Source organism: Phyllobates terribilis, unplaced genomic scaffold, assembly GCF_046119375.1.
Source record: "Phyllobates terribilis strain yellow unplaced genomic scaffold, ASM4611937v1 Scaffold_3__8_contigs__length_932513732, whole genome shotgun sequence".
Taxonomy (NCBI): Eukaryota; Metazoa; Chordata; class Amphibia; order Anura; family Dendrobatidae; genus Phyllobates; species Phyllobates terribilis.
This window is the reverse complement of record NW_027362763.1, coordinates 28,007,760-28,035,098: the sequence shown is the minus strand read 5'-3', so window position 1 is coordinate 28,035,098 and position 27,339 is coordinate 28,007,760.

Here is a 27,339-nt window from a genome sequence, read left to right as displayed (position 1 = left end):
AGATGTGTGCAGCTCACAGAGCATTGTCTACACTGATACACAGTAACAGACAGCAGAGAGATGTGTGCAGCTCACACAGCATTGTCTACACTGATACATTGTAACAGACCAGCAGAGATGTGTGCAGTTCACAGAGCATTGTCTGCACTGATACATTGTAACAGACCAGCAGAGATGTGTGCAGCTCACAGAGCATTGTCTACACTGATACACTGTAACAGAACAGCAGAGAGATGTGTGCAGCTCACAGAGCATTGTCTCCACTGATACATTGTAACAGACCAGCAGAGATGTGTGCAGCTCACAGAGCATTGTCTACGCTGATACACTGTAACAGACCAGCAGAGAGATGTTGCAGCTCAAAGAGCATTGTCTACACTGATACACTGTAACAGACCAGCAGAGATGTGTGCAGCTCACAGAGCATTGTCTACACTGATACATTGTAACAGACCAGCAGAGATGTGTGCAGCTCACAGAGCATTGTCTGCACTGATACACTGTAACAGACCAGCAGAGATGTGTGCAGCTCACAGAGCATTGTCTACACTGATACACTGTAACAGACCAGCAGAGATGTGTGCAGCTCACAGAGCATTGTCTGCCCTGATACACTGTAACAGACCAGCAGAGATGTGTGCAGCTCACAGAGCATTGTCTACACTGATACACTGTAACAGACCAGCAGAGATGTGTGCAGATCACAGAGCATTGTCTGCACTGATACATTGTAACAGACCAGCAGAGATGTGTGCAGCTCACAGAGCATTGTCTACACTGATACACTGTAACAGACCAGCAGAGATGTGTGCAGCTCACAGAGCATTGTCTACACTGATACATTGTAACAGACCAGCAGAGAGATGTGTGCAGCTCACAGAGCATTGTCTACACTGATACATTGTAACAGACCAGCAGAGAGATGTGTGCAGCTCACAGAGCATTGTCTACACTGATACATTGTAACAGACCAGCAGAGAGATGTGTGCAGCTCACACAGCATTGTCTACACTGATATATTGTAACAGACCAGCGGAGATGTCTGCAGCTCACAGAGCATTGTCTGCACTGATACACTGTAACAGACCAGCAGAGATGTGTGCAGCTCACAGAGCATTGTCTGCACTGATACACTGTAACAGACCAGCAGAGAAATGTGTGCAGCTCACAGAGCATTGTCTACACTGATACACTGTAACAGACCAGCAGAGATGTGTGCAGCTCACAGAGCATTGTCTACACTGATACATTGTAACAGACCAGCAGAGAATGTGTGCAGCTCACAGAGCATTGTCTACACTGATACATTGTAACAGACCAGCAGAGAGATGTGTGCAGCTCACAGAGCATTGTCTACACTGATACATTGTAACAGACCAGCAGAGATGTGTGCAGCTCACAGAGCATTGTCTACACTGATACATTGTAACAGACCAGCAGAGATGTGTGCAGCTCACAGAGCATTGTCTACACTGATACACTGTAACAGACCAGCAGAGAGATGTGTGCAGCTCACAGAGCATTGTCTACACTGATACATTGTAACAGACCAGCAGAGATGTGTGCAGCTCACAGAGCATTGTCTACACTGATACAATGTAACAGACCAGCAGAGATGTGTGCAGCTCACAGAGCATTGTCTACACTGATACACTGTAACAGAGCAGCAGAGATGTGTGCAGCTCACAGAGCATTGTCTACACTGATACACTGTAACAGACCAGCAGAGAGATGTGTGCAGCTCACAGAGCATTGTCTACACTGATACACTGTAACAGACCAGCAGAGATGTGTGCAGCTCACAGAGCATTGTCTACACTGATACACTGTAACAGACCAGCAGAGAGATGTGTGCAGCTCACAGAGCATTGTCTACACTGATACATTGTAACAGACCAGCAGAGATGTGTGCAGCTCACAGAGCATTGTCTACACTGATACACTGTAACAGACCAGCAGAGATGTGTGCAGATCACAGAGCATTGTCTACACTGATACATTGTAACAGACCAGCAGAGATGTGGGCAGCTCACAGAGCATTGTCTACACTGATACAATGTAACAGACCAGCAGAGATGTGTGCAGCTCACAGAGCATTGTCTACACTGATACATTGTAACAGACCAGCAGAGATGTGTGCAGCTCACAGAGCATTGTCTACACTGATACATTGTAACAGACCAGCAGAGATGTGTGCAGCTCACAGAGCATTGTCTACACTGATACAATGTAACAGACCAGCAGAGATGTGTGCAGCTCACAGAGCATTGTCTACACTGATACACTGTAACAGACCAGCAGAGAGATGTGTGCAGCTCACAGAGCATTGTCTACACTGATACACTGTAACAGACCAGCAGAGATGTGTGCAGCTCACAGAGCATTGTCTACACTGATACAATGTAACAGACCAGCAGAGATGTGTGCAGCTCACAGAGCATTGTCTACACTGATACACTGTAACAGACCAGCAGAGATGTGTGCAGCTCACAGAGCATTGTCTGCACTGATACACTGTAACAGAGCAGCAGAGATGTGTGCAGCTCACAGAGCATTGTCTACACTGATACACTGTAACAGACCAGCAGAGATGTGTGCAGCTCACAGAGCATTGTCTACACTGATACACTGTAACAGACCAGCAGAGAGATGTGTGCAGCTCACAGAGCATTGTCTACACTGATACACTGTAACAGACCAGCAGAGATGTGTGCAGCTCACAGAGCATTGTCTACACTGATACACTGTAACAGACCAGCAGAGATGTGTGCAGCTCACAGAGCATTGTCTGCACTGATACATTGTAACAGACCAGCAGAGATGTGTGCAGCTCACAGAGCATTGTCTACACTGATACACTGTAACAGACCAGCAGAGATGTTTGCAGCTCACAGAGCATTGTTTACACTGATACACTGTAACAGACCAGCAGAGAGATGTGTGCAGCTCACAGAACATTGTCTACACTGATACATTGTAAAAGACCAGCAGAGATGTGTGCAGGTCACAGACCATTGTCTACACTGATACACTGTAACAGACCAGCAGAGATGTGTGCAGCTCACAGAGCATTGTCTGCACTGATACACTGTAACAGACCAGCAGAGATGTGTGCAGCTCACAGAGCATTGTCTACACTGATACACTGTAACAGACCAGCAGAGATGTGTGCAGCTCACAGAGCATTGTCTGCACTGATACACTGTAACAGACCAGCAGAGATGTGTGCAGCTCACAGAGCATTGTCTACACTGATACACTGTAACAGACCAGCAGAGATGTGTGCAGATCACAGAGCATTGTCTGCACTGATACATTGTAACAGACCAGCAGAGATGTGTGCAGCTCACAGAGCATTGTCTACACTGATACACTGTAACAGACCAGCAGAGATGTGTGCAGCTCACAGAGCATTGTCTACACTGATACATTGTAACAGACCAGCAGAGAGATGTGTGCAGCTCACAGAGCATTGTCTACACTGATACATTGTAACAGACCAGCAGAGAGATGTGTGCAGCTCACAGAGCATTGTCTACACTGATACATTGTAACAGACCAGCAGAGAGATGTGTGCAGCTCACACAGCATTGTCTACACTGATATATTGTAACAGACCAGCGGAGATGTCTGCAGCTCACAGAGCATTGTCTGCACTGATACACTGTAACAGACCAGCAGAGATGTGTGCAGCTCACAGAGCATTGTCTGCACTGATACACTGTAACAGACCAGCAGAGAAATGTGTGCAGCTCACAGAGCATTGTCTACACTGATACACTGTAACAGACCAGCAGAGATGTGTGCAGCTCACAGAGCATTGTCTACACTGATACATTGTAACAGACCAGCAGAGAAATGTGTGCAGCTCACAGAGCATTGTCTACACTGATACATTGTAACAGACCAGCAGAGAGATGTGTGCAGCTCACAGAGCATTGTCTACACTGATACATTGTAACAGACCAGCAGAGATGTGTGCAGCTCACAGAGCATTGTCTACACTGATACATTGTAACAGACCAGCAGAGATGTGTGCAGCTCACAGAGCATTGTCTACACTGATACACTGTAACAGACCAGCAGAGAGATGTGTGCAGCTCACAGAGCATTGTCTACACTGATACATTGTAACAGACCAGCAGAGATGTGTGCAGCTCACAGAGCATTGTCTACACTGATACAATGTAACAGACCAGCAGAGATGTGTGCAGCTCACAGAGCATTGTCTACACTGATACACTGTAACAGAGCAGCAGAGATGTGTGCAGCTCACAGAGCATTGTCTACACTGATACACTGTAACAGACCAGCAGAGAGATGTGTGCAGCTCACAGAGCATTGTCTACACTGATACACTGTAACAGACCAGCAGAGATGTGTGCAGCTCACAGAGCATTGTCTACACTGATACACTGTAACAGACCAGCAGAGAGATGTGTGCAGCTCACAGAGCATTGTCTACACTGATACATTGTAACAGACCAGCAGAGATGTGTGCAGCTCACAGAGCATTGTCTACACTGATACACTGTAACAGACCAGCAGAGATGTGTGCAGATCACAGAGCATTGTCTACACTGATACATTGTAACAGACCAGCAGAGATGTGGGCAGCTCACAGAGCATTGTCTACACTGATACAATGTAACAGACCAGCAGAGATGTGTGCAGCTCACAGAGCATTGTCTACACTGATACATTGTAACAGACCAGCAGAGATGTGTGCAGCTCACAGAGCATTGTCTACACTGATACATTGTAACAGACCAGCAGAGATGTGTGCAGCTCACAGAGCATTGTCTACACTGATACAATGTAACAGACCAGCAGAGATGTGTGCAGCTCACAGAGCATTGTCTACACTGATACACTGTAACAGACCAGCAGAGAGATGTGTGCAGCTCACAGAGCATTGTCTACACTGATACACTGTAACAGACCAGCAGAGATGTGTGCAGCTCACAGAGCATTGTCTACACTGATACAATGTAACAGACCAGCAGAGATGTGTGCAGCTCACAGAGCATTGTCTACACTGATACACTGTAACAGACCAGCAGAGAGATGTGTGCAGCTCACAGAGCATTGTCTACACTGATACACTGTAACAGACCAGCAGAGATGTGTGCAGCTCACAGAGCATTGTCTGCACTGATACACTGTAACAGAGCAGCAGAGATGTGTGCAGCTCACAGAGCATTGTCTACACTGATACACTGTAACAGACCAGCAGAGATGTGTGCAGCTCACAGAGCATTGTCTACACTGATACACTGTAACAGACCAGCAGAGAGATGTGTGCAGCTCACAGAGCATTGTCTACACTGATACACTGTAACAGACCAGCAGAGATGTGTGCAGCTCACAGAGCATTGTCTACACTGATACACTGTAACAGACCAGCAGAGATGTGTGCAGCTCACAGAGCATTGTCTGCACTGATACATTGTAACAGACCAGCAGAGATGTGTGCAGCTCACAGAGCATTGTCTACACTGATACACTGTAACAGACCAGCAGAGATGTTTGCAGCTCACAGAGCATTGTTTACACTGATACACTGTAACAGACCAGCAGAGAGATGTGTGCAGCTCACAGAACATTGTCTACACTGATACATTGTAAAAGACCAGCAGAGATGTGTGCAGGTCACAGACCATTGTCTACACTGATACACTGTAACAGACCAGCAGAGATGTGTGCAGCTCACAGAGCATTGTCTGCACTGATACACTGTAACAGACCAGCAGAGATGTGTGCAGCTCACAGAGCATTGTCTACACTGATACACTGTAACAGACCAGCAGAGATGTGTGCAGATCACAGAGCATTGTCTGCACTGATACATTGTAACAGACCAGCAGAGATGTGTGCAGCTCACAGAGCATTGTCTACACTGATACACTGTAACAGACCAGCAGAGATGTGTGCAGCTCACAGAGCATTGTCTACACTGATACATTGTAACAGACCAGCAGAGAGATGTGTGCAGCTCACAGAGCATTGTCTACACTGATACATTGTAACAGACCAGCAGAGAGATGTGTGCAGCTCACAGAGCATTGTCTACACTGATACATTGTAACAGACCAGCAGAGAGATGTGTGCAGCTCACACAGCATTGTCTACACTGATACATTGTAACAGACCAGCGGAGATGTCTGTAGCTCACAGAGCATTGTCTGCACTGATACACTGTAACAGACCAGCAGAGATGTGTGCAGCTCACAGAGCATTGTCTGCACTGATACACTGTAACAGACCAGCAGAGAAATGTGTGCAGCTCACAGAGCATTGTCTACACTGATACATTGTAACAGACCAGCAGAGAAATGTGTGCAGCTCACAGAGCATTGTCTACACTGATACATTGTAACAGACCAGCAGAGATGTTTGCAGCTCACAGAGCATTGTCTACACTGATACACTGTAACAGACCAGCAGAGAGATGTGTGCAGCTCACAGAGCATTGTCTACACTGATACATTGTAACAGACCAGCAGAGATGTGTGCAGCTCACAGAGCATTGTCTACACTGATACAATGTAACAGACCAGCAGAGATGTGTGCAGCTCACAGAGCATTGTCTACACTGATACACTGTAACAGAGCAGCAGAGATGTGTGCAGCTCACAGAGCATTGTCTACACTGATACACTGTAACAGACCAGCAGAGAGATGTGTGCAGCTCACAGAGCATTGTCTACACTGATACACTGTAACAGACCAGCAGAGATGTGTGCAGCTCACAGAGCATTGTCTACACTGATACACTGTAACAGACCAGCAGAGAGATGTGTGCAGCTCACAGAGCATTGTCTACACTGATACACTGTAACAGACCAGCAGAGATGTGTGCAGCTCACAGAGCATTGTCTACACTGATACACTGTACCAGACCAGCAGAGATGTGTGCAGATCACAGAGCATTGTCTACACTGATACATTGTAACAGACCAGCAGAGATGTGGGCAGCTCACAGAGCATTGTCTACACTGATACAATGTAACAGACCAGCAGAGATGTGTGCAGCTCACAGAGCATTGTCTACACTGATACACAGTAACAGAGCAGCAGAGATGTGTGCAGCTCACAGAGCATTGTCTACACTGATACAATGTAACAGACCAGCAGAGATGTGTGCAGCTCACAGAGCATTGTCTACACTGATACACTGTAACAGACCAGCAGAGAGATGTGTGCAGCTCACAGAGCATTGTCTACACTGATACACTGTAACAGACCAGCAGAGATGTGTGCAGCTCACAGAGCATTGTCTGCACTGATACACTGTAACAGAGCAGCAGAGATGTGTGCAGCTCACAGAGCATTGTCTACACTAATACACTGTAACAGACCAGCAGAGAGATGTGTGCAGCTCACAGAGCATTGTCTACACTGATACATTGTAACAGACCAGCAGAGATGTGTGCAGCTCACAGAGCATTGTCTGCACTGATACACTGTAACAGAGCAGCAGAGATGTGTGCAGCTCACAGAGCATTGTCTACACTGATACACTGTAACAGACCAGCAGAGATGTGTGCAGCTCACAGAGCATTGTCTACACTGATACACTGTAACAGACCAGCAGAGAGATGTGTGCAGCTCACAGAGCATTGTCTACACTGATACACTGTAACAGACCAGCAGAGATGTGTGCAGCTCACAGAGCATTGTCTACACTGATACACTGTAACAGACCAGCAGAGATGTGTGCAGCTCACAGAGCATTGTCTGCACTGATACACTGTAACAGACCAGCAGAGAGATGTGTGCAGCTCACAGAGCATTGTCTACACTGATACACTGTAACAGACCAGCAGAGATGTGTGCAGCTCACAGAGCATTGTCTACACTGATACATTGTAACAGACCAGCAGAGATGTGTGCAGCTCACAGAGCATTGTCTACACTGATACACTGTAACAGACCAGCAGAGATGTGTGCAGCTCACAGAGCATTGTCTGCACTGATACACTGTAACAGACCAGCAGAGATGTGTGCAGCTCACAGAGCATTGTCTACACTGATACATTGTAACAGACCAGCAGAGATGTGTGCAGCTCACAGAGCATTGTCTACACTGATGCACTGTAACAGACCAGCAGAGATGTGTGCAGCTCACAGAGCATTGTCTACACTGATACATTGTAAAAGACCAGCAGAGATGTGTGCAGCTCACAGAGCATTGTCTACACTGATACACTGTAACAGACCAGCAGAGATGTGTGCAGCTCACAGAGCATTGTCTACACTGATACACTGTAACAGACCAGCAGAGATGTGTGCAGCTCACAGAGCATTGTCTGCACTGATACATTGTAACAGACCAGCAGAGATGTGTGCAGCTCACAGAGCATTGTCTACACTGATACACTGTAACAGACCAGCAAAGATGTGTGCAGCTCACAGAGCATTGTCTACACTGATACACTGTAACAGACCAGCAGAGATGTGTGCAGCTCACAGAGCATTGTCTACACTGATATACTGTAACAGAACAGGAGAGAGATGTGTGCAGCTCACAGAGCATTGTCTGCACTGATACACTGTAACAGACCAGCAGAGATGTGTGCAGCTCACAGAGCATTGTCTACACTGATACATTGTAACAGACCAGCAGAGATGTGTGCAGCTCACAGAGCATTGTCTACACTGATACACTGTAACAGACCAGCAGAGAGATGTGTGCAGCTCACAGAGCATTGTCTACACTGATACACTGTAACAGACCAGCAGAGATGTGTGCAGCTCACAGAGCATTGTCTACACTGATACACTGTAACAGACCAGCAGAGAGATGTGTGCAGCTCACAGAGCATTGTCTACACTGATACACTGTAACAGACCAGCAGAGATGTGTGCAGCTCAAAGAGCATTGTCTACACTGATACATTGTAACAGACCAGCAGAGATGTGTGCAGCTCACAGAGCATTGTCTACACTGATACACTGTAACAGACCAGCAAAGATGTGTGCAGCTCACAGAGCATTGTCTACACTGATACACTGTAACAGACCAGCAGAGATGTGTGCAGCTCACAGAGCATTGTCTACACTGATATACTGTAACAGAACAGGAGAGAGATGTGTGCAGCTCACAGAGCATTGTCTGCACTGATACACTGTAACAGACCAGCAGAGATGTGTGCAGCTCACAGAGCATTGTCTACACTGATACATTGTAACAGACCAGCAGAGATGTGTGGAGCTCACAGAGCATTGTCTACACTGATACACTGTAACAGACCAGCAGAGAGATGTGTGCAGCTCACAGAGCATTGTCTACACTGATACACTGTAACAGACCAGCAGAGATGTGTGCAGCTCACAGAGCATTGTCTACACTGATACACTGTAACAGACCAGCAGAGATGTGTGCAGCTCAAAGAGCATTGTCTACACTGATACACTGTAACAGACCAGCAGAGAGATGTGTGCAGCTCACAGAGCATTGTCTACACTGATACACTGTAACAGACCAGCAGAGATGTGTGCAGCTCACAGAGCATTGTCTACACTGATACACTGTAACAGACCAGCAGAGATGTGTGCAGCTCACAGAGCATTGTCTACACTGATACATTGTAAAAGACCAGCAGAGATGTGTGCAGGTCACAGACCATTGTCTACACTGTTACATGTCTACACTGATACATTGTAACAGAACAGGAGAGAGATGTGTGCAGCTCACAGAGCATTGTCTGCACTGATACACTGTAACAGACCAGTAGAGATGTGTGCAGCTCACAGAGCATTGTCTACACTGATACATTGTAACAGACCAGCAGAGATGTGTGCAGCTCACAGAGCATTGTCTACACTGATACACTGTAACAGACCAGCAGAGAGATGTGTGCAGCTCACAGAGCATTGTCTACACTGATACACTGTAACAGACCAGCAGAGATGTGTGCAGCTCACAGAGCATTGTCTGCACTGATACACTGTAACAGAGCAGCAGAGATGTGTGCAGCTCACAGAGCATTGTCTACACTGATACACTGTAACAGACCAGCAGAGATGTGTGCAGCTCACAGAGCATTGTCTACACTGATACACTGTAACAGACCAGCAGAGATGTGTGCAGCTCACAGAGCATTGTCTGCACTGATACATTGTAACAGACCAGCAGAGATGTGTGCAGCTCACAGAGCATTGTCTACACTGATACACTGTAACAGACCAGCAGAGAGATGTGTGCAGCTCACAGAGCATTGTCTACACTGATACACTGTAACAGACCAGCAGAGATGTGTGCAGCTCACAGAGCATTGTCTACACTGATACACTGTAACAGACCAGCAGAGATGTGTGCAGCTCACAGAGCATTGTCTGCACTGATACACTGTAACAGACCAGCAGAGAGATATGTGCAGCTCACAGAGCATTGTCTACACTGATACACTGTAACAGACCAGCAGAGATGTGTGCAGCTCACAGAGCATTGTCTACACTGATACACTGTAACAGACCAGCAGAGATGTGTGCAGCTCACAGAGCATTGTCTACACTGATACACTGTAACAGACCAGCAGAGATGTGTGCAGCTCACAGAGCATTGTCTACACTGATACACTGTAACAGACCAGCAGAGATGTGTGCAGCTCACAGAGCATTGTCTACACTGATACACTGTAACAGACCAGCAGAGATGTGTGCAGCTCACAGAGCATTGTCTACACTGATACACTGTAACAGACCAGCAGAGAGATGTGTGCAGCTCACAGAGCATTGTCTACACTGATACACTGTAACAGACCAGCAGAGATTTGTGCAGCTCACAGAGCATTGTCTGCACTGATACATTGTAACAGACCAACAGAGATGTGTGCAGCTCACAGAGCATTGTCTACACTGATACACTGTAACAGAGCAGCAGAGATGTGTGCAGCTCACAGAGCATTGTCTACACTGATACACTGTAACAGACCAGCAGAGATGTGTGCAGCTCACAGAGCATTGTCTACACTGATACATTGTAACAGACCAGCAGAGATGTGTGCAGCTCACAGAGCATTGTCTACACTGATACACTGTAACAGACCAGCAGAGATGTGTGCAGCTCACAGAGCATTGTCTACACTGATACATTGTAACAGACCAGCAGAGATGTGTGCAGCTCACAGAGCATTGTCTACACTGATACACTGTAACAGAGCAGCAGAGATGTGTGCAGCTCACAGAGCATTGTCTACACTGATACACTGTAACAGACCAGCAGAGATGTGTGCAGCTCACAGAGCATTGTCTACTCTGATACACTGTAACAGACCAGCAGAGAGATGTGTGCAGCTCACAGAGCATTGTCTACTCTGATACATTGTAACAGACCAGCAGAGAGATGTGTGCAGCTCACAGAGCATTGTCTACACTGATACACTGTAACAGACCAGCAGAGATGTGTGCAGCTCACAGAGCATTGTCTGCACTGATACACTGTAACTGACCAGCAGAGATGTGTGCAGCTCACAGAGCATTGTCTACACTGATACATTGTAACAGACCAGCAGAGATGTGTGCAGCTCACAGAGCATTGTCTACACTGATACACTGTAACAGACCAGCAGAGATGTGTGCAGCTCACAGAGCATTGTCTACACTGATACATTGTAACAGACCAGCAGAGAGATGTGTGCAGCTCACAGAGCATTGTCTACACTGATACACTGTAACAGACCAGCAGAAATGTGTGCAGCTCACAGAGCATTGTCTACACTGATACATTGTAACAGACCAGCAGAGATGTGTGCAGCTCACAGAGCATTGTCTACACTGATACACTGTAACAGACCAGCAGAGATGTGTGCAGCTCACAGAGTATTGTCTACAATGATACACTGTAACAGACCAGCAGAGATGTGTGCAGCTCACAGAGCATTGTCTACACTGATACACTGTAACAGACCAGCAGAGATGTGTGCAGCTCACAGAGCATTGTCTACAATGATACACTGTTACAGACCAGCAGAGATGTGTGCAGCTCACAGAGTATTGTCTACAATGATACACTGTTACAGACCAGCAGAGATGTGTGCAGCTCACAGAGTATTGTCTACACTGATACATTGTAACAGACCAGCAGAGATGTGTGCAGCTCACAGAGCATTGTCTACACTGATACATTGTAAGAGACCAGCAGAGATGTGTGCAGCTCACAGAGCATTGTCTACACTGATACACTGTAACAGAACAGCAGAGAGATGTGTGCAGCTCACAGAGCATTGTCTACACTGATACAATGTAACAGATCAGAAGAGAGATGTGTGCAGCTCATAGAGCATTGTCTACACTGATACACTGTAACAGACCAGCAGAGATGTGTGCAGCTCACAGAGCATTGTCTACACTGATACATTGTAACAGACCAGCAGAGATGTGTGCAGCTCACAGAGCATTGTCTACACTGATACACTGTAACAGAACAGCAGAGAGATGTGTGCAGCTCACAGAGCATTGTCTACACTGATACATTGTAACAGACCAGCAGAGATGTGTGCAGCTCACAGAGCATTGTCTACACTGATACATTGTAACAGACCAGCAGAGATGTGTGCAGCTCACAGAGCATTGTCTACACTGATACACTGTAACAGACCAACAGAGAGATGTGTGCAGCTCACAGAGCATTGTCTACACTGATACATTGTAACAGACCAGCAGAGATGTGTGCATCTCACAGAGCATTGTCTACACTGATGCACTGTAACAGACCAACAGAGAGATGTGTGCAGCTCACAGAGCATTGTCTACACTGATACACTGTAACAGACCAGCAGAGATGTGTGCAGCTCACAGAGCATTGTCTACACTGATACACTGTAACAGACCAACAGAGAGATGTGTGCAGCTCACAGAGCATTGTCTACACTGATACACTGTAACAGACCAGCAGAGATGTGTGCAGCTCACAGAGCATTGTCTACACTGATACACTGTAACAGACCAACAGAGAGATGTGTGCAGCTCACAGAGCATTGTCTACACTGATACATTGTAACAGACCAGCAGAGATGTGGCATCTCACAGAGCATTGTCTACACTGATGCACTGTAACAGACCAACAGAGAGATGTGTGCAGCTCACAGAGCATTGTCTACACTGATACATTGTAACAGACCAGCAGAGATGTGTGCAGCTCACAGAGCATTGTCTACACTGATACACTGTAACAGACCAGCAGAGATGTGTGCAGCTCACAGAGCATTGTCTACACTGATACACTGTAACAGACCAGCAGAGAGATGTGTGCAGCTCACAGAGCATTGTCTACACTGATACATTGTACCGAGCTCTCAGGACACGTTACATGAAATCCCGTGTAGAGCCGTCTGGATGGGTGTAGTTTAGTGGGGGCCCTATTTACAAGTTTGGTAGCGGCCGTACTTTGTATTTATACCCCTCAGTGCACGTTAAAGGCGTCAGCTTGGAATGGAGGAAGATCTACATTGCAGCAAACCCTCAGCTGTGAGAAGTACGCGGGTTTTCATCTGCACAGAAGCCGCTCCCTGGGGATGTCACAGCTGCTTTCTGTGTATATTGCGGTTTGTAGCCCCCCCAGGAGGGCAGAGGGTTCGGGGCGTCACCCCTCGCTGAGGATGATGATGATGATGATGGGGAATACGCACGTTCTGCTCCAGAAATCTCCTACATTCAGTAGATCTGCAGGTTTCAGCAGCAGCGAAGAGAAAACGCTGAGCTCAGCGAGCGAGCTCCGCAGCCCCCAAATGTGTCACCCCCCGAATCACCCCTACAGAAATAACATCTATAGATACAAGTCCACACAGGGGTCGTCCATCCTCACTGCTGACTGGGCCGTCATGTGGACTGATAGGGCTGCAATAACCTGCACTGCAAGAAGTGACGGGGGGCTCAGCTCAGCAGCCCCTCCAACACAGGAGACTTCCTCCACTGATTTACAGTGGGAAGCGTATAATGCAGGATGGGGCAGTGCTGCTCTGCAGTGATCGGGCGTGCTGTATACACTGCGGGATGGGGCAGTGCTGCTCTGCAGTGATCGGGCGTGCTGTATACACTGCGGGATGGGGCAGTGCTGCTCTGCAGTGATCGGGCGTGCTGTATACACTGCGGGATGGGGCAGTGCTGCTCTGCAGTGATCGGGCGTGCTGTACACACTGCGGGATGGGGCAGTGCTGCTCTGCAGTGATCGGGCGTGCTGTATACACTGCAGGATGGGGCAGTGCTGCTCTGCAGTGATCGGGCGTGCTGTATACACTGCATGATGGGGCAGTGCTGCTCTGCAGTGATCGGGCGTGCTGTATACACTGCAGGATGGGGCAGTGCTGCTCTGCAGTGACGGGCGTGCTGTACACACTGCGGGATGGGGCAGTGCTGCTCTGCAGTGATCGGGCGTGCTGTATACACTGCAGGATGGGGCAGTGCTGCTCTGCAGTGATCGGGCGTGCTGTATACACTGCGGGATGGGGCAGTGCTGCTCTGCAGTGATCGGGCGTGCTGTATACACTGCGGGATGGGGCAGTGCTGCTCTGCAGTGATCGGGCGTGCTGTATACACTGCGGGATGGGGCAGTGCTGCTCTGCAGTGATCGGGCGTGCTGTATACACTGCGGGATGGGGCAGTGCTGCTCTTTACATTGCAGTGAGGACCAAGCATGAAGCAGTCTGAGGTGTTATCTGCTGCGGAGTAGGACAATGCTGCAATCAGACCTGTGGGGTACAGTAGCCTGCAGACAGGGGCAGAGCAGTGCAGATCTGCAGCAGTCAGACCTGTGGGGTACAGTATCCTGCAGACAGGGGCAGAGCAGTGCAGGTCTGCAGCAGTCAGACCTGTGGGGTACAGTATCCTGCAGACAGGGGCAGAGCAGTGCGGATCTGCAGCAGTCAGACCTGTGGGGTACAGTATCCTGCAGACAGGAGCAGAGCAGTGCAGATCTGCAGCAGTCAGACCTATGGGGTACAGTTTCCTGCAGACAGGGGCAGAGCAGTGCGGATCTGCAGCAGTCAGACCAGTGGGGTACAGTATCCTGCAGACAGGAGCAGAGCAGTGCGGATCTGCAGCAGTCAGACCTCAGAGGTATAGTATCCTGCAGACAGGGGCAGAGCAGTGCGGATCTGCAGCAGTCAGACCTGTGGGGTACAGTATCCTGCAGACAGGAGCAGAGCAGTGCGGATCTGCAGCAGTCAGACCAGTGGGGCACAGTATCCTGCAGAGAGGGGCAGAGCAGTGCGGATCTGGAGCAGTCAGACCTGTGGGGTACAGTATCCTGCAGACAGGGGCAGAGAAGTGCGGATCTGGAGCAGTCAGACCTGTGGGGTACAGTATCCTGCAGACAGGGGCAGAGCAGTGCAGGTCTGCAGCAGTCAGACCTGTGGGGTACAGTATCCTGCAGACAGGGGCAGAGCAGTGCGGATCTGCAGCAGTCAGACCTGTGGGGTACAGTATCCTGCAGACAGGAGCAGAGCAGTGCAGATCTGCAGCAGTCAGACCTATGGGGTACAGTTTCCTGCAGACAGGAGCAGAGCAGTGCGGATCTGCAGCAGTCAGACCAGTGGGGTACAGTATCCTGCAGACAGGAGCAGAGCAGTGCGGATCTGCAGCAGTCAGAACTCAGAGGTATAGTATCCTGCAGACAGGGGCAGAGCAGTGCGGATCTGCAGCAGTCAGACCTGTGGGGTACAGTATCCTGCAGACAGGAGCAGAGCAGTGCGGATCTGCAGCAGTCAGACCAGTGGGGTACAGTATCCTGCAGAGAGGGGCAGAGCAGTGCGGATCTGGAGCAGTCAGACCTGTGGGGTACAGTATCCTGCAGACAGGGGCAGAGAAGTGCGGATCTGGAGCAGTCAGACCTGTGGGGTACAGTATCCTGCAGACAGGAGCAGAGCAGTGCGGATCTGCAGCAGTCAGAACTCAGAGGTATAGTATCCTGCAGACAGGGGCAGAGCAGTGCGGATCTGCAGCAGTCAGACCTGTGGGGTACAGTATCCTGCAGACAGGAGCAGAGCAGTGCGGATCTGCAGCAGTCAGACCAGTGGGGTACAGTATCCTGCAGAGAGGGGCAGAGCAGTGCGGATCTGGAGCAGTCAGACCTGTGGGGTACAGTATCCTGCAGACAGGGGCAGAGAAGTGCGGATCTGGAGCAGTCAGACCTGTGGGGTACAGTATACTGCAGACAGGAGCAGAGCAGTGCGGATCTGCAGCAGTCAGACCTGTGGGGTACAGTATCCTGCAGACAGGGGCAGAGCAGTGCGGATCTGCAGCAGTCAGACCTGTGGGGTACAGTATCCTGCAGACAGGGGCAGAGCAGTGCGGATCTGCAGCAGTCAGACCTGTGGGGTACAGTATCCTGCAGACAGGGGCAGAGCAGTGCGGATCTGCAGCAGTCAGACCTGTGGGGTACAGTATCCTGCAGAGAGGGGCAGAGCAGTGCGGATCTGGAGCAGTCAGACCTGTGGGGTACAGTATCCTGCAGACAGGGGCAGAGCAGTGCGGATCTGCAGCAGTCAGACTTGTGGGGTACAGTATCCTGCAGACAGGAGCAGAGCAGTGCGGATCTGCAGCAGTCAGACCTCAGAGGTATAGTATCCTGCAGACAGGGGCAGAGCAGTGCGGATCTGCAGCAGTCAGACCTGTGGGGTACAGTACCTGCAGACAGGGGCAGAGCAGTGCGGATCTGCAGCAGTCAGACCTGTGGGGTACAGACAGACAGGGGCAGAGCAGTGTGGATCTGCAGCAGTCAGAGCTGTGGGGTACAGTATCCTGCAGACAGGGCAGAGCAATGCGGATCTGCAGTAGTCAGACCTCAGAGGTATAGTATCCTGCAGACAGGGGCAGAGCAGTGCGGATCTGCAGCAGTCAGAGCTGTGGGGTACAGTATCCTGCAGACAGGGGCAGAGCAGTGCAGATCTGCAGCAGTAAGACCTGTGGGGTACAGTATCCTGCAGACAGGGGCAGAGCAGTGCAGATCTGGAGCAGTCAGACCTGTGGGGTACAGTATACTGCAGACAGGAGCAGAGCAGTGCGGATCTGCAGCAGTCAGACCTGTGGGGTACAGTATACTGCAGACAGGGGCAGAGCAGTGCGGATCTACTGCAGTCAGACCTGTGGGGTACAGTATACTGCAGACAGGGGCAGAGCAGTGCGGATCTACAGCAGTCAGACCTGCAGGGTACAGTATACTGCAGACAGGGGCAGAGCAGTGCGGATCTGCAGCAGTCAGACCTGTGGGGTACAGTATACTGCAGACAGGGGCAGAGCAGTGCTTATCTGCAGCAGTCAGACCTGTGGGGTACGGTAACCTGCAGACAGGAGCAGAGCAGTGCGGATCTGGAGCAGTCAGACCTGTGGGGTACAGTATCCTGCAGACAGGAGCAGAGCAGTGCGGATCTGGAGCAGTCAGACCAGTGGGGTACAGTATACTGCAGACAGGGGCAGAGCAGTGTGGATCTGGAGCAGTCAGACCTGTGGGGTACAGTATCCTGCAGACAGGGGCAGAGCAGTGCGGATCTGCAGCAGTCAGACCTGTGGGGTACAGTATCCTGCAGACAGGGGCAGAGCAGTGCGGATCCGCAGCAGTCAGACCTGTGGGGTACAGTATCCTGCAGAGAGGGGCAGAGCAGTGCGGATCCGGAGCAGTCAGACCTGTGGGGTACAGTATACTGCAGACAGGGGCAGAGCAGTGCGGATCTGGAGCAGTCAGACCTGTGGGGTACAGTATCCTGCAGACAGGGGCAGAGCAGTGCGGATCTGCAGCAGTCAGACCTGTGGGGTACAGTATCCTGCAGACAGGAGCAGAGCAGTGCGGATCTGCAGCAGTCAGACCTGTGGGGTACAGTATCCTGCAGACAGGAGCAGAGCAGTGCGGATCTGTAGCAGCCAGACCTGTGGGGTACAGTATCCTGCAGAGAGGGGCAGAGCAGTGCGGATCTGCAACAGTCAGACCTGTGGGGTACAGTATCCTGCAGACAGGAGCAGAGCAGTGCAGATCTGCAGCAGTCAGACCTGTGGGGTACAGTATCCTGCAGACAGGGGCAGAGCAGTGCGGATCTGGAGCAGTCAGACCTGTGGGGTACAGTATCCTGCAGACAGGGGCAGAGCAGTGCGGATCTGGAGCAGTCAGACCTGTGGGGTACAGTATCCTGCAGACAGGGGCAGAGCAGTGCGGATCTGGAGCAGTCAGACCTGTGGGGTACAGTATCCTGCAGACAGGGGCAGAGCAGTGCAGATCTGCAGCAGTCAGACCTGTGGGGTACAGTATACTGCAGACAGGGGCAGAGCAGTGCGGATCTGCAGCAGTCAGACCTGTGGGGTACAGTATCCTGCAGACAGGAGCAGAGCAGTGCGGATCTGCAGCAGTCAGACCTGTGGGGTACAGTATCCTGCAGACAGGAGCAGAGTAGTGCGGATCTGTAGCAGCCAGACCTGTGGGGTACAGTATCCTGCAGAGAGGGGCAGAGCAGTGCGGATCTGCAGCAGTCAGACCTGTGGGGTACAGTATCCTGCAGACAGGGGCAGAGCAGTGCGGATCTGGAGCAGTCAGACCTGTGGGGTACAGTATCCTGCAGACAGGGGCAGAGCAGTGCAGATCTGCAGCAGTCAGACCTGTGGGGTACAGTATCCTGCAGACAGGGGCAGAGCAGTGCAGATCTGGAGCAGTCAGACCTGTGGGGTACAGTATCCTGCAGAGAGGGGCAGAGCAGTGCGGATCTGCAGCAGTCAGACCTGTGGGGTACAGTATACTTCAGACAGGGGCAGAGCAGTGTGGATCTGGAGCAGTCAGACCTGTGGGGTACAGACAGACAGGAGCAGAGCAGTGTGGATCTGCAGCAGTCAGACCTGTGGGGTACAGTATCCTGCAGAGAGGGGCAGAGCAGTGCAGATCTGCAGCAGTCAGACCTGTGGGGTACAGTATCCTGCAGACAGGAGCAGAGCAGTGCGGATCTGCAGCAGTCAGACCTGTGGGGTACAGTATCCTGCAGACAGGGGCAGAGCAGTGCGGATCTGGAGCAGTCAGACCTGTCGGGTACAGTATCCTGCAGACAGGGGCAGAGCAGTGCAGATCTGCAGCAGTCAGACCTGTGGGGTACAGTATACTGCAGACAGGGGCAGAGCAGTGTGGATCTGGAGCAGTCAGACCTGTGGGGTACAGACAGACAGGAGCAGAGCAGTGTGGATCTGCAGCAGTCAGACCTGTGGGGTACAGTATCCTGCAGAGAGGGGCAGAGCAGTGCGGATCTGCAGCAGTCAGACCTGTGGGGTACAGTATCCTGCAGACAGGAGCAGAGCAGTGCAGATCTGCAGCAGTCAGACCTGTGGGGTACAGTATCCTGCAGAGAGGGGCAGAGCAGTGCGGATCTGCAGCAGTCAGACCTGTGGGGTACAGTATCCTGCAGACAGGAGCAGAGCAGTGCAGATCTGCAGCAGTCAGACCTGTGGGGTACAGTATCCTGCAGACAGGGGCAGAGCAGTGCGGATCTGGAGCAGTCAGACCTGTGGGGTACAGTATCCTGCAGAGAGGGGCAGAGCAGTGCGGATCTGGAGCAGTCAGACCTGTGGGGTACAGTATCCTGCAGAGAGGGGCAGAGCAGTGCGGATCTGCAGCAGTCAGACCTGTGGGGTACAGTATCCTGCAGACAGGGGCAGAGCAGTGCGGATCTGCAGCAGTCAGACCTGTGGGGTACAGTATCCTGCAGACAGGGGCAGAGCAGTGCAGATCGGCAGCAGTTAGACCTGTGGGGTACAGTATCCTGCAGACAGGAGCAGAGCAGTGCGGATCTGCAGCAGTCAGACCTGTAGGGTACAGTATCCTGCAGACAGGAGCAGAGCAGTGTGGATCTGCAGCAGTCAGACCTGTGGGGTACAGTATCCTGCAGAGAGGGGCAGAGCAGTGCGGATCTGCAGCAGTCAGACCTGTGGGGTACAGTATCCTGCAGAGAGGGGCAGAGCAGTGCGGATCTGCAGCAGTCAGACCTGTGGGGTACAGTATCCTGCAGACAGGAGCAGAGCAGTGCAGATCTGCAGCAGTCAGACCTGTGGGGTACAGTATCCTGCAGACAGGAGCAGAGCAGTGCGGATCTGCAGCAGTCAGACCTGTGGGGTACAGTATCCTGCAGACAGGGGCAGAGCAGTGTGGATCTGCAGCAGTCAGACCAGTGGGGTACAGTATCCTGCAGACAGGGGCAGAGCAGTGCGGATCTGCAGCAGTTAGACCTGTGGGGTACAGTATCCTGCAGAGAGGGGCAGAGCAGTGTGGATCTGCAGCAGTCAGACCTGTGGGGTACAGTATCCTGCAGACAGGAGCAGTGCAGTGCGGATCCGCAGCAGTCAGACCTGTGGGGTACAGTATACTGCAGACAGGGGCAGAGCAGTGCGGATCTGCAGCAGTCAGACCTGCGGGGTACAGTATCCTGCAGACAGGGGCAGAGCAGTGCGGATCTGCAGCAGTCAGACCTGTGGGGTACAGTATCCTGCAGACAGGGGCAGAGCAGTGCGGATCTGCAGCAGTCAGACCTGTGGGGTACAGTATCCTGCAGACAGGGGCAGAGCAGTGCAGATCTGCAGCAGTTAGACTTGTGGGGTACAGTATCCTGCAGACAGGAGCAGAGCAGTGCGGATCTGCAGCAGTCAGACCTGTGGGGTACAGTATCCTGCAGACAGGGGCAGAGCAGTGTGGATCTGGAGCAGTCAGACCTGTGGGGTACAGTATACTGCACACAGGGGCAGAGCAGTGTGGATCTGGAGCAGTCAGACCTGTGGGGTACAGTATCCTGCAGACAGGGGCAGAGCAGTGCGGATCCGCAGCAGTCAGACCTGTGGGGTACAGTATACTGCAGAGAGGGGCAGAGCAGTGTGGATCTGCAGCAGTCAGACCTGTGGGGTACAGTATCCTGCAGACAGGAGCAGAGCAGTGCGGATCCGCAGCAGTCAGACCTGTGGGGTACAGTATACTGCAGACAGGGGCAGAGCAGTGCGGATCTGCAGCAGTCAGACCTGCGGGGTACAGTATCCTGCAGACAGGGGCAGAGCAGTGGGGATCTGCAGCAGTCAGACCTGTGGGGTACAGTATCCTGCAGACAGGGGCAGAGCAGTGTGGATCTGGAGCAGTCAGACCTGTGGGGTACAGTATACTGCAGACAGGGGCAGAGCAGTGCGGATCTGGAGCAGTCCAACCTGTGGTGTACAGTATACTGCAGAGAGGGGCAGAGCAGTGTGGATCTGCAGCAGTCAGACCTGTGGGGTACAGTATCCTGCAGACAGGAGCAGAGCAGTGCGGATCCGCAGCAGTCAGACCTGTGGGGTACAGTATACTGCAGACAGGGGCAGAGCAGTGCGGATCTGCAGCAGTCAGACCTGCGGGGTACAGTATCCTGCAGACAGGGGCAGAGCAGTGCGGATCTGCAGCAGTCAGACCTGTGGGGTACAGTATCCTGCAGACAGGGGCAGAGCAGTGCGGATCTGCAGCAGTCAGACCTGTGGGGTACAGTATCCTGCAGACAGGGGCAGAGCAGTGCGGATCTGCAGCAGTCAGACCAGTGGGGTACAGTATCCTGCAGTCAGGAGCAGAGCAGTGCGGATCTGCAGCAGTCAGACTAGTGGGGTACCGTATCCTGCAGACAGGGGCAGAGCAGTGCGGATCTGCAGCAGTCAGACCAGTGGGGTACTGTATCCTGCAGACAGGAGCAGATCAGTGCGGATCTGCAGCAGTCAGACCTGTGGGGTACAGTATGCTGCAGACAGGGGCAGAGCAGTGCGGATCTGCAGCAGTCAGACCTGTGGGGTACAGTATCCTGCAGACAGGAGCAGAGCAGTGCGGATCTGCAGCAGTCAGACCTCAGAGGTATAGTATCCTGCAGACAGGGGCAGAGCAGTGCAGATCTGCAGCAGTCAGACCTGTGGGGTACAGTATCCTGCAGACAGGGGCAGAGCAGTGTGGATCTGCAGCAGTCAGACCTGTGGGGTACAGTATCCTGCAGACAGGGGCAGAGCAGTGCGGATCTGCAGCAGTCAGACCTGTGGGGTACAGTATTCTGCAGACAGGGGCAGAGCAGTGCGGATCTGCAGCAGTCAGACCTGTGGGGTACAGTATCCTGCAGACAGGGGCAGAGCAGTGCGGATCTGCAGCAGTCAGACCTGTGGGGTACAGTATCCTGCAGACAGGGGCAGAGCAGTGCGGATCTGCAGCAGTCAGACCTGTGGGGTACAGTATACTGCAGAGAGGGGCAGAGCAGTGCGGATCTGGAGCAGTCAGACCTGTGGGGTACAGTATCCTGCAGACAGGGGCAGAGCAGTGCGGATCTGGAGCAGTCAGACCTGTGGGGTACAGTATCCTGCAGACAGGAGCAGAGCAGTGCGGATCTGCAGCAGTCAGACCTGTGGGGTACAGTATCCTGCAGACAGGAGCAGAGCAGTGCGGATCTGCAGCAGTCAGACCTCAGAGGTATAGTATCCTGCAGACAGGGGCAGAGCAGTGTGGATCTGCAGCAGTCAGACCTGTGGGGTACAGTATGCTGCAGACAGGGGCAGAGCAGTGCAGATCTGGAGCAGTCAGACCTGTGGGGTACAGTATCCCGCAGAGAGGGGCAGAGCAGTGCGGATCTGGAGCAGTCAGACCTGTGGGGTACAGTATCCTGCAGACAGGAGCAGAGCAGTGCGGATCTGCAGCAGTCAGACCAGTGGGGTACCGTATCCTGCAGACAGGAGCAGATCAGTGCGGATCTGCAGCAGTCAGACCTGTGGGGTACAGTATCCTGCAGACAGGAGCAGAGCAGTGCGGATCTGCAGCAGTCAGACCTGTGGGGTACAGTATCCTGCAGACAGGAGCAGAGCAGTGCGGATCTGCAGCAGTCAGACCTCAGAGGTATAGTATCCTGCAGACAGGGGCAGAGCAGTGCAGATCTGCAGCAGTCAGACCTGTGGGGTACAGTATCCTGCAGACAGGGGCAGAGCAGTGTGGATCTGCAGCAGTCAGACCTGTGGGGTACAGTATCCTGCAGACAGGGGCAGAGCAGTGCGGATCTGCAGCAGTCAGACCTGTGGGGTACAGTATTCTGCAGACAGGGGCAGAGCAGTGCGGATCTGCAGCAGTCAGACCTGTGGGGTACAGTATCCTGCAGACAGGGGCAGAGCAGTGCGGATCTGCAGCAGTCAGACCTGTGGGGTACAGTATCCTGCAGACAGGGGCAGAGCAGTGCGGATCTGCAGCAGTCAGACCTGTGGGGTACAGTATACTGCAGAGAGGGGCAGAGCAGTGCGGATCTGGAGCAGTCAGACCTGTGGGGTACAGTATCCTGCAGACAGGGGCAGAGCAGTGCGGATCTGGAGCAGTCAGACCTGTGGGGTACAGTATCCTGCAGACAGGAGCAGAGCAGTGCGGATCTGCAGCAGTCAGACCTGTGGGGTACAGTATCCTGCAGACAGGAGCAGAGCAGTGCGGATCTGCAGCAGTCAGACCTCAGAGGTATAGTATCCTGCAGACAGGGGCAGAGCAGTGTGGATCTGCAGCAGTCAGACCTGTGGGGTACAGTATCCTGCAGACAGGGGCAGAGCAGTGCAGATCTGGAGCAGTCAGACCTGTGGGGTACAGTATCCCGCAGAGAGGGGCAGAGCAGTGCGGATCTGCAGCAGTCAGACCTGTGGGGTACAGTATCCTGCAGACAGGAGCAGAGCAGTGCGGATCTGCAGCAGTCAGACCAGTGGGGTACCGTATCCTGCAGACAGGGGCAGATCAGTGCGGATCTGCAGCAGTCAGACCTGTGGGGTACAGTATCCTGCAGACAGGAGCAGAGCAGTGCGGATCTGCAGCAGTCAGACCAGTGGGGTACCGTATCCTGCAGACAGGAGCAGATCAGTGCGGATCTGCAGCAGTCAGACCTGTGGGGTACAGTATCCTGCAGACAGGGGCAGAGCAGTGCGGATCTGCAGCAGTCAGACCTGTGGGGTACAGTATCCTGCAGACAGGGGCAGAGCAGTGCGGATCTGGAGCAGTCAGACCTGTGGGGTACAGTATCCTGCAGACAGGAGCAGAGCAGTGCGGATCTGCAGCAGTCAGACCTCAGAGGTATAGTATCCTGCAGACAGGGGCAGAGCAGTGTGGATCTGCAGCAGTCAGACCTGTGGGGTACAGTATCCTGCAGACAGGGGCAGAGCAGTGCGGATCTGCAGCAGTCAGACCTGTGATGAGGACACTGGGGGTCTCTGGTTGTGCGCACTCTCTCACAGGACGTGTCTCAGAGGAAATGTCACTGATGACAAGAGACAGATATAGGACAGAGGCTCAGGATGGGACAGGAAAGTGCTGGAGTGTGAGCAGCACAGCCGGATCTACAGACAGGATAACATGCCTGACACTGCTGTGTGCACTGCTGAATCTATAGCCCATACAGTGCACTGCACCACGGACAGGATAACATGCCAGACACTGCTGTGTGCACTGCTGAATCTATAGCCCATACACTGCACTGCACCCCAGACAGGATAACATGCCAGACACTGCTGTGTGCACTGCTGAAGGCTATAGCCCATAAAGTGCACTGCACCACGGACAGGATAACATGCCAGACACTGCTGTGTGCACTGCTTAATGCTATAGCCCATACAGTGCACTGCACCACAGACAGGATAACAAGCCAGACACTGCTGTGTGCACTGCTGAAGGCTATAGCCCATACAGTGCACTGCACCCCAGACAGGATAACATGCCAGACACTGCTGTGTGCACTGCTTAATGCTATAGCCCATACAGTGCACTGCACCACAGACAGGATAACATGCCAGACACTGCTGTGTGCACTGCTTAAGGCTATAGCCCATACAGTGCACTGCACCACAGACAGGATAACATGTCAGACACTGCTGTGTGCACTGCTTAAGGCTATAGCCCATACAGTGCACTGCACCACAGACAGGATAACATGCCAGACACTGCTGTGTGCACTGCTTAATGCTATAGCCCATACAGTGCACTGCACCACAGACAGGATAACATGCCAGACACTGCTGTGTGCACTGCTTAAGGCTATAGCCCATACAGTGCACTGCACCACAGACAGGATAACATGCCAGACACTGCTGTGTGCACTGCTTAATGCTATAGCCCATACAGTGCACTGCACCACGGACAGGATAACATGCCAGACACTGCTGTGTGCACTGCTTAAGGCTATAGCCCATACAGTGCACTGCACCACGGACAGGATAACATGCCAGACACTGCTGTGTGCACTGCTTAAGGCTATAGCCCATACAGTGCACTGCACCACGGACTGGATAACATGCCAGACACTGCTGTGTGCACTGCTTAAAGCTATAGCCCATACAGTGCACTGCACCACAGACAGGATAACATGCCAGACACTGCTGTGTGCACTGCTTAATGCTATAGCCCATACAGTGCACTGCACCACAGACAGAATAACATGCCAGACACTGCTGTGTGCACTGCTTAAGGCTATAGCCCATACAGTGCACTGCACCACAGACAGGATAACATGCCAGACACTGCTGTGTGCACTGCTTAATGCTATAGGCCATACAGTGCACTGCACCACAGACAGGATAACATGCCAGACACTGCTGTGTGCACTGCTTAAGGCTATAGCCCATACAGTGCACTGCACCACAGACAGGATAACATGCCAGACACTGCTGTGTGCACTGCTTAATGCTATAGCCCATACAGTGCACTGCACCACAGACAGGATAACATGCCAGACACTGCTGTGTGCACTGCTTAAGGCTATAGCCCATACAGCGCACTGCACCACAGACAGGATAACATGCCAGACACTGCTGTGTGCACTGCTTAAGGCTATAGCCCATACAGCGCACTGCACCACAGACAGGATAACATGCCAGACACTGCTGTGTGCACTGCTTAAGGCTATAGCCCATACAGTGCACTGCACCACAGACAGGATAACATGCCAGACACTGCTGTGTGCACTGCTTAAGGCTATAGCCCATACAGTGCACTGCACCACGGACAGGATAACATGCCAGACACTGCTGTGTGCACTGCTTAAGGCTATAGCCCATACAGTGCACTGCACCACGGACAGGATAACATGCCAGACACTGCTGTGTGCACTGCTTAAAGCTATAGCCCATACAGTGCACTGCACCACAGACAGGATAACATGCCAGACACTGCTGTGTGCACTGCTTAATGCTATAGCCCATACAGTGCACTGCACCACAGACAGGATAACATGCCAGACACTGCTGTGTGCACTGCTTAATGCTATAGCCCATACAGTGCACTGCACCACAGACAGGATAAAATGCCAGACACTGCTGTGTGCACTGCTTAAGGCTATAGCCCATACAGTGCACTGCACCACAGACAGGATAAAATGCCAGACACTGCTGTGTGCACTGCTTAATGCTATAGCCCATACAGTGCACTGCACCACAGACAGGATAACATGCCAGACACTGCTGTGTGCACTGCTTAATGCTATAGCCCATACAGTGCACTGCACCACAGACAGGATAACATGCCAGACACTGCTGTGTGCACTGCTTAAGGCTATAGCCCAGTCATTGTACTGTACAGTGAACTAGATAATAATCAGGATTCAGCCTTATACACTGCACTACATGAAAGAAAACCACTGCATTAGAAAATATCCCAGACACTGCATCATACACTGCACTGGATAATTCCTCTGGCACTATATATTGTGAGGTGTATTAAATAATGTCCCCAAAACTGTACCATATATATATACTAATCACAGAATGTATCAGCTCTGGTTTACACACGACATTACAAAGTATCCCATACAGTGCACTGCAATATCATCCAGGACACTGCATTGTATAATCTAGGGATTATCTCCAGGACACTGCATTGTACAATCTAGGGATTATATCCAAGACACTGCATTGTACAATCTAGGGATTATATCCAGGACACTGCATTGTACAATCTAGGGATTATCTCCAGGACACTGCATTGTACAATCTAGGGATTATATCCAGGACACTGCATTGTACAATCTAGGGATTATATCCAAGACACTGCATTGTACAATCTAGGGATTATCTCCAGGACACTGCATTGTATAATCTAGGGATTATCTCCAGGACACTGCATTGTACAATCTAGGGATTATATCCAAGACACTGCATTGTACAATCTAGGGATTATATCCAGGACACTGCATTGTACAATCTAGGGATTATATCCAAGACACTGCATTGTACAATCTAGGGATTATATCCAGGACACTGCATTGTACAATCTAGGGATTATCTCCAGGACACTGCATTGTACAATCTAGGGATTATCTCCAGGACACTGCATTGTGCAATCTAGGGATTATATCCAGGACACTGCATTGTGCAATCTAGGGA